The sequence below is a fragment of the Etheostoma cragini genome, chromosome 8 (assembly GCF_013103735.1).
Source record: "Etheostoma cragini isolate CJK2018 chromosome 8, CSU_Ecrag_1.0, whole genome shotgun sequence".
In the NCBI taxonomy this organism is placed as follows: Eukaryota; Metazoa; Chordata; class Actinopteri; order Perciformes; family Percidae; genus Etheostoma; species Etheostoma cragini.
Genome location: NC_048414.1, coordinates 23,801,369 through 23,815,450, shown reverse-complemented (window position 1 = coordinate 23,815,450; position 14,082 = coordinate 23,801,369). Strand labels below are relative to the sequence as shown.

Here is a 14,082-nt window from a genome sequence, read left to right as displayed (position 1 = left end):
AGAAAGTTCATACATTCATGATTTGCTGCTTAACGGCAGTCTACAACCCCAGCATTTATTAGTCTTTTTTTAAAAAGGGAATGGAAATAAAGACACAGTTCTAGTACTGCAGTGTAGAACTAGTTAGTCCAAGCATTATAAGTATGATAAGAAAAAAAGATCAGTAGTCAATCTAGTACTACACTGTTTGGCTAATTAGCTGACATACGTTGACAAACAAGACAAAGGTTAGTGTGTTAGGCTTTATTGTTCATATTTTAAAAAAAGTATTGTTCACTTTCAATGTGACAAGCGAGAAGAAAGAGAGAGAGTGTGTCAAGGCAGAGAAAAGCTCTCTTATACACCAATATTGAGCATGTTTCTGATAATCTGTTGTTTCATGTTTGTGAATGAATGTACAAGTGGGATATTGAGCATATGGGGTGTGAATGTGGGTGTTTGTTCTCAGGCTCATTGTAAAATATTTCTTTCACTTGAAAGACTTCACTTGCGGACTGATTCAGTCTTACTAAGTCTGTAACTGGTCCCACACACAAACATGGTCATACACTGGATCTTGTTTTTATCATTAGGTTTTCCTGTTTTAAATATTGAGCTGGATTTTGCTAGTCTATCTGACCATACATCTGTGATTTTTAAGGCAGCACTTTCTAATCTAGTACCTAAACCTTGCTTACCTGAACACTACATCCGAGCACTGAACCCATCCATTGCTAGGCAATTTTCTGATGCTTTCATAGCTTGTCCTTTTACTAGCCCTACAGAGATAACCTCCGCCTTTCTGTCTACAGTTGAGCTAGTTACTGGTGTAATACCACCATCACAGATGTTCTTGATATTGTTGCCTCTTTCAAACTGAAGAAACCCAACCTTGGCTTAAAAGGGAATTTAACAAAAGTGTAGACAAGCAGAGATGAAATGGAAAAAAGATAAACTGCATGTGTCCTATGAGATACTGAGGGATCACCAGGTATCCTATCAACGCATTGTCAAAGTATCTAAAGCAAGGCATTTTTCTGATATCATAGCTAAAAGTGCACAAAGCTCCAAAATGTTGTTTAATTCAATAAACACTGCGCTAAATCATGCTGTTGCACTCCCTGCTGCTACGTTTGAAATCACAGAGCAATTTTTGAGCTTTTTTTTAGCAAGGTTGACACTATCAGATACTGTATTTCACCTACTGATCATGACCCTTCTAAATCAATCTAATGCCCAGCTTCTCTGAATTGTTTTTTGCCTGTGGCCCTGTCAGCATTGATGGATAGTGTATCACACATGAAACCTACCTATTCATCTTCAGATACTTGCCCCTTCTTGTCTATTTAAAGAGGTATTTGATACTATTGGTCCCAGCCTCTTGTCTGTAATAAATGGCTCTCTTAAGAATGGCACAGACCATCTAGCTTTAAACATGCTGTGGGTCAGCCTCTAATAAAAAACCAACCCTCACTCAACCCTACTGATTGTAACAGTTTTAGACCTATTTCAAAATTATTGTTTATCTCAAAGATTTTGGAGAAGATTGTTCTTTCGCAGATCTTTTCATATTTAAGTGAAAATAATGTCTCAGACAATTTTCAGTCTGGTTTCAGAGTAAACCATAGCACAGTTAACAAACTTTGGGAAAAATTGGGTGTGCGCCCTTTTGCTGGAAATCTAGGTTTCATCTTTGACCCAGCATTAAAATTTTACAAACAAATAAGTTCTCTTTTCAAATGTAGTTTTTTTTTTTATCTCAGGACTGCTGCTAAACTAAAATCCTTCCTCTGTCACAAGGACTTTATTAGTAGGATACTGATACTTGCTCTTATTTTGTCTCCTATTGATTACTGCAATTCCTTGTATTCTGGGATTTGCCAGTCATCTTATCACACCTGCAGCTTGTCCAGAATGTGGCTGCTAGATTGTTGACTGGTACCAGAAGGAGGGATCATATCTCCCCTATATTGGTTTCAATGGTTTATTCACAGATTACCGGTCAAATACAGAAATCGATTTTAAGGTAATGTTACTTTTTTTTAAGGCATTACATGGATTGGTCCCTTTGTATATTGCTGATCTCCTTACCCTGCATCACTCCTCCAGGGACCTAAGATTATGTAATCAGTTCCTTTTAGCTATTCCACAGTCTTGGATGAAAACAGAGGATGATCATGCCTTTGCCGTTGTCGCCCTGAGACTCTGGAACAAACTCTACAATCCTATTAGGTCCTCAACTACTGCTGAAATCTTTATGTCTCGTCTTAAAACACATTTTGGCATATTTAGTTGGGAAATTTGTATAAGTGTGTTATTAGTATGATGTTCATTGTGTCTATATTTTTTATGTATTCCTTTGTTTAATAAAACTTTGTACAGCACCTTGTTCAACCTAGGTTGGTTTTAAATGTGCTCTATAAATACATTGTAAGTCAAGTGACTTACGACACTCAGTGCCTTAGAGAACTAATACTAGAACAAATAGTAGATGACATTAAGAAAAAATAAAGGTCTTTAAGATTTTGATAAAAAATACAGCTATTTTAGTTCACACAAATTAAAAGAAAATTGTATTTGCTCAGTCTTTAAGATGTCTGCCTCCTTGTCAATACAATAAAGGGGAACAAAATTTTATTGTTGGTGCTTACAGCCACTAAAAAGTAAGTTTAACCCTTTCAGAAGCAGGGAAGTTACAAGTAACAAGAAGTTAGTCAGTATCAAGCTTTGTAGCCACACAATTGTTTATTGTAAATTTTGCACCGGATAAGGAAAAAACATAATAAGTCTCTACTTGGTAAAGGCAGAGCAACAGAGGAGAGATCCTCTTTCAGGATTGACGGACATTGACATAGATGTTGTGTGTTCAAAGCAGGCAGAAATTATGTTAGTAAAATTAAAATGAGGAGAAAAAATGACTTTTTCCAAAATCAGTATCCCTTTTTTGATAATCCACAGTTCTCCAGTGGAAAGTAATTCCAATGTCTTTCATCATTGTATGGGTGGAGTTAAAAATATTATAGGATGATGCCTCAAAACCTTGACAAATAAAATCAAGACTATATATTTATAATTTCACCACTAGGAGGTGTAAATTAACTATTTATTGTAATTTGGGTGAACAAACAAAAAACAAATTAGAAACATTATAAGTTGTTTATGCGTATTGTGTGCGATTTTGAATGACAATGACAAACTTAAATATGACCGTTCACTCAATAATAAGTGATGAGAAACTGTGTGTGCCAGGTTTCAGACACAAGGCTTGAATTTCATTGTGGGGATTGCATATAATTTCATCCATCCCAGCTAATCTAGTCCTTCTAATATTCAGCTAACGTTTACACAGGTGCAGAATCATTTGCAGTGTTTGTAAGGCTAACCTATCTAAGTTAACAACAGTGAAATATGTGCGTGTGTGTAAGGCTAACATAACAGAGTTAACAACGGTGAAATGAGCTGCATGATTTGTAAAATGTACATCGCTGCACCTTGTACCAACAGTGTTTCATAACGTCATGTCATGAACATGGATTTAGTACACAAGAAGGGATTAAAATTCTAAAAATTATACCGAGTCATACAAACCTCACCAATCTGATGTCCTATTCAGAGGCTGTCCCCCTACCCCTGAGAAGTTAGATTTATGATTAGAAGTGTGGATAGATTTGATTGTTAGATTTTGATCAGTGAAATGAATGCTGTCGTTAAAGGTGTAGTTGGTCATGTTTTTTTCATTGGTTATCAGGCGGATCTGAGTTATAATGTGCAGGACGACCCAGCGGCCTTCTATGGTGTCACCAGCCAATATGAGAGCTCGGAGAACATGACCATCACCTGCTCCACCAAGGTCTGCTCCTTTGGCAAGCAGGTGGTTGAGAAGGTGGAGGTAAGGACGGATTTAAATCTTTGTGGTGCACCTTGGTAATCCAGGATCTTTTCATGGACATGTGATGCACCTAATCACTAGAATCTAACAATAAGAGAATTTGTCATTTAGGATATCTTGACTTATAGTCCTTCATGTGAGCCAAGCTCCAAAACACTGCATCCAACAAATCTCAAAATGCAACTTGAGACTTTCTCACCCTTCCTGCTTGGAAGACAGGCAAAAAAAACATTTTTTAACAAGATCGGCTCATGACTATTAAACTGATCTGGAGGTGTGCTAAAAGAACAATGGTGGAGTTCCCCTTTAGTGGTCAATTATCACATTTCTTTCAGTAATGGTAACCCATGTTTCTCTCTCTCAGACGGAGTATGCAAGGTTTGAAAACGGGCGCTTCATCTACAGAATCAGTCGCTCTCCGATGTGTGAATACATGATCAACTTCATCCACAAGCTCAAACACCTGCCTGAGAAATACATGATGAATAGTGTGCTGGAGAACTTCACTATTCTGCTGGTGAGGACATCAGTCCATGTGGCTTTCTGTGTGTGATATGGTGTTAAAAAATTAACCTGTTAGCATTCCACCCCTTCTTTAGATAGGTATGGGTGGGGTACAGGGGATCTTTAGGGGGAGACAGCAGGTCAACAGCAGATGCGACATAAGTGGTGCATATCATCTTAAAACTGGGAACCTGAAGATTAATTTGTTTTGCACCTCAGTAAAGTGTTTCAAGTTGTTTTACTTGCAAATCAGAAATAGAAATTGATTAATTTATTGATTAAATAATTAAAATAAATTGTGAAAGCGTGTAAGGGCTCGATGTTGGCATAATGTTATGATAAAAGTATATGATGGCCATTCTCATGTTCACTTATGTCTCATAGGATTTTGCCACAATTTTTAAGTTGATACCATTTGTTACACTGATTTGGTGGTAAATTTAGCCATTTTCTTCCACTCAGGAATTGATCAAAAATTTGTTATATTAGTTATATTATTAGTATAATATTAGTTATAAATCCCTCTAATATACTACATTAAGAACACCTAGACCTCAGGGCCTTAAGGAGCATCTTAAAAAAAATTCATGCTGGGATTTTGTATCAAAAACCTTTGAAATTTGGACATTTCTGTAAGAATTGAATTTTTCAGCAATTGGATGACAGTTTTGTTCTGGAAGCTGCTGAGAAATTCTTTGTCAATATATTGAGGAAAGCCAGACAGCTTCTAAATGCCATAGGCCTCCCCAAATTGGTCAAAAAAGTGCCTCGGAACACCGAAGCGATGCCGACTTGAGTGTACGTTCTGCGTGTGTACGCAGGCTGCGCTAATCTGTATTGTTACCTAAAAAAAACGAAGCTGATTGGACGAACGTGTCAAGTGGGTCTGGCTTTTCCTGAATTTCCCAGCCAGATTGTCATGGCGGCTTGTTTGGAGTACGATCTCATATTTTACGAAAATAACTCACCGAAACATGTTTCTGAAAACATTTTAGGCGAGAAGTAGACCATGCGTTCGCATGATATGGTCGCTTTAAAAGATTGTTGTTCAATTTTAAGAGGCGCTAGTCACACTTATCCCGCTCGTCATTTCCATGTTAGCACTCCAGCAATTGGATTGGTCATTGAGTTCCACGGCCCGCCTTCCAATTCAACATGTCAAATTGTCCAAATGAAGGCCGGTGGCTCTTACAGCTTGGTCAGTGACTCAAGTCTGTTTTGGTGTGTTCTGTATCGTCGTCAGAACACACCAAAACAGACTTGAGTCACTGACCTCACCAGACTGTCCGACGGCTCATAATTGGATGGGTGTGTCAGGGCCTTAAAGTGTCATGAGGCTGTGATTATCGTAGAGGTCAGGTAATTTAATACTGGTTTTTAACAAAGAAATGGATAACTTGGAGACCATATCCTCAAACGTGAATACAGTTGTGCTCATTGAATCCACAAGAGTATCAGTTTTGCACTCATACACAATTTATTCTTAAATTACACATTGGCACTACATGAGGAAATTTGTGTTTTTCCCCAAACTGCATATAGCAGGCATGTAAAGGGAATACTTTTGTGTACCCATATAACCCTTTTTTATTTAGATATCTTGGGGTGATGGTCAAGGGACCCCTTTTAAAATGGCAAAATCTCAGTTTCTTTTCAAAATGTAGCCTAATTTGGGAGCATTCTTCAAAACTAACCCCTATACAGTCTCTGAGAGACAAAATGTCTGTTAGGCCATTGGAATGTTAAGAGTTTATAGGGTAATTTCAATATATTTTTAACCTATACCCTATTTTCCCATGCATTTGGGTCTAAAGGATTAATGTGAACAAAAATCTTTGGTCCATGATTGAGTGAGAACGCCTTAATTGGCAATCGCAAACCAGGCTGCAATCTATAGAGATGTCAGTGTGCCTCCACTAAAGGTGCTTGCCACTGACGATATTACAAGTGTCTGATTAGGAAATTATGGGAAGATAACATGGATGGGTTTTTTTAATAAACATTTTTATTATTTTAAAGAAGGTACAGTGTACAGTGCAACATTACAATGATAATTTTAACAAAACACCCTTCTATTAACCCCGTCCCAACCACAACAAACCCTTATGCCGAGAAAAAATTGATAAATAAATTTAAAAAAATATCAGTAATTTACACATGTGGTTATGCATGTAAAAAAAAATATATATATATATATATATATATATATATATATATATATATATATATATATATATATATACATACATACATACATACACATATACATACATAAATACACATACATACATACACATAAACAAATAAGTAAAAACAAAGTAAACAAATAGACAATTTAAAATGGACAAAAAACACTTTTCTTTTGTTACTCCTGGTAACGTATAATGTAGTCATTTTGCTCCAAAATCCTTTATGTCCCCAGCAGTTTTGAAAAGGGAAGAGCAGTAACTCCTTTAAAGTAAGCCGGTAAAGGGTCCCAAGTTTTTTACAATTTTCTGGATGATCCTCTGAGGGAGAATTTAATTTTTTCTAATGTTAGAAATATCATAATATCAGAAAGCCACCTGGGGACTTTTGGTGATGTAGCTGATTTCCAATTGCCTATTTCTAAAATGCCAAATAAATGTCAAGCCACACATGTATGCAGCTTTCATAAACGTCACCTTTGGATACAGACACGCTGAAGTTGTAGCTTGTTGTGATACAGCTACAATTGAATCCTAAGAAATTGTAAATCAATGCATATTTTCCTTTTAAAAAAAGCTGAAAAGTAGAGAGCTGTAGGTGGGGCGGAGGTAAGGAATAAACTGAGTTACTGACCTGGAATCAGTTACACAGGAAAGCATGGCAGGATAACAGAAATTGTAGTTAGACACTAATTATAACAATCTAAACATGTCACTGGCCATATCAAGCACTTTTAGTGAATTTACATTGACAATGTGCATTTGTCCAATAGAGTGTCATTGCAGTCCGGTCCGCGGCTGACAATTACAGTGTTCTAACTCAATTCTGGACCATTTTCAAAGATTTCGGTTCACATTAGTCCTTTAGACATAATTGCATAGGAAAAGGGGGGTTCATGTAAAAATACAGAAAGTACCCTTTGTTTGTTTTGTGTGTTTGTAGATGCATTTTTAACACATAACTTTTTTATCCTTTCTTTCCTTTCTGTTTTTGTGTGTGTGTGTGTGTGTGTGTGTGTGTGTCCAGGTTGTAAGCAACAGAGACACTCAGGAGACATTGCTGTGTATGGCGTGTGTATTTGAGGTGTCCAACAGTGAGCATGGAGCTCAGCACCACATCTATCGACTCATCAAGGAATAACATACACACAGTAGTGTGTCTGTTATTGTACACAGTACACATGCACACATTTAGCCTCTTTATTGGTGATTAATAGTGACATTGGAGACAACTGTCTAAAAAATAAATTCTACTAAAGTGTCTTTTGGCCACACAACTCAACTTAGTAAGGAAGAAAATGGCTGTTCACAAAATACAACAACAAGAGTGTGGTAATCATTATTTAACATCAGATATGTTGCAGTATGCTGCAGAATCCTCCTCAGCAGGAGCATCCCCACATATAAATATTAACTCCAACCTGAATATCTGTTGTTGATGAGCTGTAAAAACCACAGTGAATCGGCCTGGATGGTATTTCCAAAAACATCCCAACTCTGATATCACCTGCTAATTGGTTTCTTCCCCTCTTTCTACCAGTAAATTTGTATTTTGCTGTTCTATAGATGGAAATGAAAGTAGTACTTCTGTCAGGTGCTTTTGGGAAAGTCAACCCAGGGCCGAAAAAACAATCTAACAATGTCCGCCCTCATGTGACAAACGTGTGTGTTATCTGCCAAGATAAAGGTCAGACCCTGTGTATCATGAATAACCAGAGAAGAAAATAACACTACTGCATTATCATATAAGTACAGTATAGAGGTGGTTTTGTACAGATAGCAACTGCAAATTGTGAGCTGCAATCTTGCTCAAAAAGGAGGTTTGTTCCCAAAGAAAAAGAATCAAAGTTTTACCTTTTTGTATGTACTCTTTAAAAAGAAAAGAAAATGAATAGCTTCGAAACTTTTGGAAATTGTTTATTGAAAGTAGCATATAGACTGTATTTTAATTCCAGGAACACTATCTAAAATCTATGTTAATAACAAAGTATAATTGAAATTAAACAATACAGGTACCTTTTGTGCAACAAGGGACTCTTCATCAAGATTGAATAAAAAAATAAGCATGTTAAAGGTATGATCCTTAATATTTCAGTTCTGCATGTTTTGGCCCTAAAGACAAATACAGTACACTTCCTGTCAGTGCTTCACAATAAAAGCCATTACGTGTTTTGTCAGTTGAGGGCTTTTAATATGAAGCAGCATCAGAAGAAAATGTTGGGTTGGTACTGGTAGAAGCTTTGTTTGGGTTTGATTTCATGAACATTTTAAGGATTATAATTTTAAATATAAAATATATTGTGGTCAATCTGGGAAGCACTGTGAATCTCTAAAACTTCATTCATGGTGTACAAGGTATGGAAACTTTTCAAACTGTTCAGGTTTTACTTACAAATTAAACTTAGTTAAATATGCTTGCACCAACTGACTTAAGCTTTAACATGTCCATACGGACAAATGTGTTAAAGCCTGAAATGTTATTATGTCCATATTTAAATGGAACATTATCCTGACCAGAAGCCATGGCACCTGATTTTCATTTTGAGAAAATGGGATGAGACACAGTTCCCTTTAATCAGTCCAGGACTTGTTTCTTCCAGTTAGTTAAATTTTGATGAAGTCTACTGTAGCATGTGATGATTGGTTGTGTGTATGTGTCATGCCCAGCAGCATGAAGTGCCTTTGGTTGGTAACAGCAGTATACATTTCTAATCTGTTTCACAAAAGTCCTGATAATTTGGTGTTGTTAATGGTCTATAGAAAGTCATTTTAATGAATATAAATACATAACAAGGTATCACATGGTCCAGTTTTCACTGTCTGAGGGTTAATTATCCAAATTCCATATTTAAAGGAGCTCTATTCTTCACTCTTTCATGTTACTTGATACAACAATGATAACCCAGACTATGACAGACTATGAACCTTTTATTAGCACATCAACATGTGTTCACAGCAGCATGGCTAACACCAACAACGGGAGCTAAAGTTACCCACAATCCATCAGGCGTTTCACACTCAAATCCTACAGTAGCCCGAAAAACATAACAGTACTCAACATTCAGAACATTAATAAAGCAGTGAAACAAACTTTTGCTTGTAATTATACAGTGGAGTAATGGTGTCCTTAGCAAAAGAACAAAGTCACACTCGGTGTTAGCTCAGTTACTACGTTCTGTTTTGTGAGCTGTTTCAATCGCGGGTGCATGTTAGTGTATGTAAAAAACATTGGTATTTCACAAATTGGGGAATGGTATGTGAGAGCCGTTTGGAGGCATTCCCAGCCCCCTGTGTTTATCTGGAACTCCTAGTACAGCTCCTTTTAATGACTGTTTCATGTTGTTATTTGTAGACAATAAGAAGTGAACCATACTAAAGAATCTTAACTTTATTCCTGCATGATGTGTATGAGACACATTCTTGTTTACGTATTTTACTTTACTTTATGACAGCATTTACATGTATGTGTGACAGATTCATGTTGAAACTGCTAGGTACACTAGCACACACTAGGTATTGTCTGGTGCCACATATAAATATACATCTTGGACTTGTTACTACTAAAGAAGACCAATTCTAATTTGGGTATCTTCACATGCTTTCTGTAAAATAAATGAAAATAAATTAATAACAAGTACGATGAACCAGCATTCAACAATGCAAAACGGTATGCTGATTAACAGTGTCAGGATGTGGTGTCCAGAATACCCAGTAATTTGCAGAGAAAACACTGCAAATGTATTGTGTTTAGGGGAACTTTTACCATACCACTTTTACCAGACCTGAAATGAGCCATCTTTCATTAAAACTAGCCAGTTGTTAATTTTTCAGTGTTAACAATGACTCATATTTTATGATCAGGTTGTAGATTGTAAGATTGATGATACAACTATCAAGCTTCTACCATTGTGCTGAAAAATATAAGAGTTGCCATTGTCTAAAACCACAATACTTTGACTCTATTTGTCTAAAGATTCCTGTGGGTGTCTCTCAGGGTACAGACATCTGTCCAACAAAATGCAATCTTTGGTGACTCATTCCCTCAGGAAAACCCCTTTCAAAATTCCGCTGCCTTCAACTTTTTTGTAGTGGCTTGTTGTTTGCAGGCAGACTACTAGACCTTCACAGCAGAGTACTAACTTGTAACATGTACAAGATAACCTAACACACTGCCTCAGAGGGGCTGATTTTGCAATAATGACCTTCTGTCTGGATATTATAAACCACAGCTTACCAAAGACAGTCATCATGTGAAAAAAAATACAGAGGAAAATTAATTTATTACAAGCTGGAGTAACTTTGCGCATCTGCCAAAAAATACTAGGAAAATGACTATCAACCTCCAAACATATCTAGCTCATGGGCTACACTGTAAAACTGGACTGTATGTAGGTACAAAATACAACTAAATAAACAAAAAGTAATGGAAATATGTTTTTTTTTAAACTTTGTGGTTTAGAAAAGTGTGCATTACCTTGTTTTGTCTTTAAATACTTTTCAATTTGACCTTTATAAAATATGGACCCCTCTTATCAAATTGGTTGGCAGACCTCTCAGAACCCCTGCATGAGAAGGACACAGGAAACTGTGATAAAACGATTTAGCAAAATGCCCAAAATGTCTGTTAAACTTTACAAGGGCTCATCTGCAGGACTGTACTGTTAAATGTCTGTTCCACAATTAGCACATTTTGCCTAAAAGTTATTCAAAAGGTAGTCGCATTGCCAAACCGCTGTCTCATTGCTGCAGTATGGTCTTGCTACACCACCTATCTTTTAGGGGATAGGGAAAAAAACGCTCTGGCTTGTTTGTATTTCTTTACGCCAATCACAACCATCCTGGGCCAACGAAGCAAAGATAGTAGAGATATCGAAAGGGGAGGAACATCACACGCCGGATGTCAGGCTTTCTCCTAGCAATGTACATCCGTTGAGCCAGACATTTAAAAATAATTTCAAAGTTCGAAACTGTTAGTTTCTGAGTCGTTGTCTGTGTTGTTAGTGTTGTCTCAAATGTGCAAGTTGGATATTTATCTTTTCCGAACTACATGTGGCACAGAAATCCTGTCTTTAATCAAATCCAAAATGGCCTTCAATCTTTTAGCTCCGGTGCATGTGTAGCACATCTGTATGTGCACTGAAGATTTTTGATAAGGTGCTTTATATAAGGGTGACAATAACGTTTATTACAAATGTTGCGTATATCTTTGATATTCTAATGTTTATCCTATTTTGCAAAGAAGAGAGTACATTTAGAAAAATCCAAGAGCTAGTAATGTGTGTCTTTTGGTACTGCACAGGGTCTGATCTTTGCTTTATAACTGTTTTCCCCTCATAGCTAAAAGTACGTTAGATATTTTCTAGCTTTGTAGAGACTTTGTACACATATGCTATTAATAAATTAATAAATGATCAGTTCTAAACTGTGTTCTGGGGTTTTGTGATCTGTGATCGTGGGTCCAGATTGAAAATAATGTCCAGAGTTTGAACTCTAAATCCACTGTCGACTAGAAGCATTTCTTTGTTATATTGTAGTGAAATTAAATGAGGGAGATTATATTGTGTAAACTTTACCACGTGACCAAAGTTCTACTTGTTACATGATTAAAACTGAGCCATCTTCATGACAACTGAGCAAAATCCAATCCGCTGATTAATACCGTGATGTACTAAAGGCACTTGAAAGAAAGCCAGTTGCTCAAGGCTCCTGCTGTCCTTGGGTCAAATTGACCCCTTTTCAAAGAGTTTCTAAATCAGAAATGTGTGTTTCTTTCCGCCAAATCGTCACAACAACAAAAATGATCAGTTCACTCAGTTCAGAACCGGGTTAGACCGGATTCAACTAGTGATCAAAGATAAATCTGTGTGTTTTATTGCCCCATTACACCTAGAGTGCGGATCGGGCCGGATTTCTGTCCAAGCCCGGCCCGCGTCGGACAGAGCAGTAACTTAACCCGACCCGAGCCCGACAGGCATTAAGATATTTATGTCCGAGCCCGACACAGTTAAAATCGCATTTGTTTCTCATACTAATGACACATGTACGTTTGTTTGTGTGGAAAGCCCGCTTTTATTAAGCAAGTGTAGGAAGGCATTCGGAAATGTCAACAGATGAGCTCATCAATGCACACGGGGCAACAAGCGCCATTACCTACATAGCCTAATAAGCTGTTTTAAATTCAAAATGTTCAATGCCTTATCGCGCTGATGTGACCGAGCCCGACCCGAACCCGAGCATCCTTTCTAAAAATCTGTTCGAACCCGGCCCGGCCCTTCGGGTACCGTCGGGTCCCGTCGGGCTCGGGTCAGGTATCCATCCTCTAATTACACCTAACAGAACTGTGGACGTGGGCTTAAAAACATGGCACTTATGGTCAAACAAGGACAGCCGTAAAGGATTCCTAAGAGGAGAGATCCACAAAAATACAGCGAGGGCAACCTCTAGTATCATGGTGTCTTATACGTTTTTTATCTGTTTATAATGTTTTTACCAAGGAAAGCAGTATAGTCTCTCTCAGGTTACAGACCCGTGTCTAACAAAATGCAAATCTTTGGTGAATCATTCTATCAGAAAAACAAAACTGTCAAACTTTCCCTACCTTTAACTTTTCAGAGTTGTTTGCAGGCAGACTAACCTTCACAGCAGAGTACTAACATCTAACGTGTGCATGAAAAAGCAGGTGATAGATAATACAGAGAATACAGAAGAAAAGAACTTATTACAAGTTAAAGTAAGTTTGAGTGCCTGGCTCCCAACACTACTGCAGTGTATTAGAACAGGGTTATGTACCAGTTTCAACGAATGATCAACAGAGCTGCACCCAGATCTCCTGCAGATTGCTGGCCTGGACTGTGGCTCAGTGGCCAATTGGAAGGCTGGTGGTTCCATGTCAAAGTGTCCTTGGGCAAGACACTGAACCCCGAGTTGCCCCGAGTGTAAATGTGTGTGAGTGTTTATCTGATGAGCAGGTACCTTGTACAGCAGCCAAAGTGTATGAATGTGTGAATGGTTCCTGTATGATGTAAAAGCGCTTGGAGTAGTTCTTAAGACTAGAAAAGCGCTATATAAATAAAGCACATTTTCATTGCTGAGGGCTTCAACACTTGCCACAAAAACGCTGCAAGATCAACCTCTAGGATCACTGTGTCTTATAGTTTTCTTGTTTGTTAATTCTTTTACCAAAGAAAGCAGTGTTACTCAGTGAATAATCATGCAATTTAGTAGAATTCACCATCTAAAGATGTTTGCTTTTCTGGTCACACCATTTCATTGAAATCATTGAACTCATGTTTAGCAACTTTGTGTCTCCCTCCGTGCATTCAAATGTGTGCAGAATTTGACATGTGAGTGACATGTTGTGTTTCAAAATACACTATTGACGATGAACAAGTTGCTAATTGAATCTGTGGCATTATGATATTATATTACTGAACATATGTGACATTTTTGTTCAAATATTCTTAACTATCTTATACAGTTTGTTATGTATGCAATGTAACCCATTTTAACCACTAAGACTACCCT

The 14,082-nt window shown here is 37.3% G+C and overlaps 1 pseudogene; it reads left to right on the top strand.

Moving 5' to 3' along the window:
- Positions 1-7,711, top strand: part of LOC117948666 — a 60,717-nt pseudogene extending 53,006 nt beyond the window's left edge.
- Positions 7,712-14,082: the final 6,371 nt, after the last annotated feature.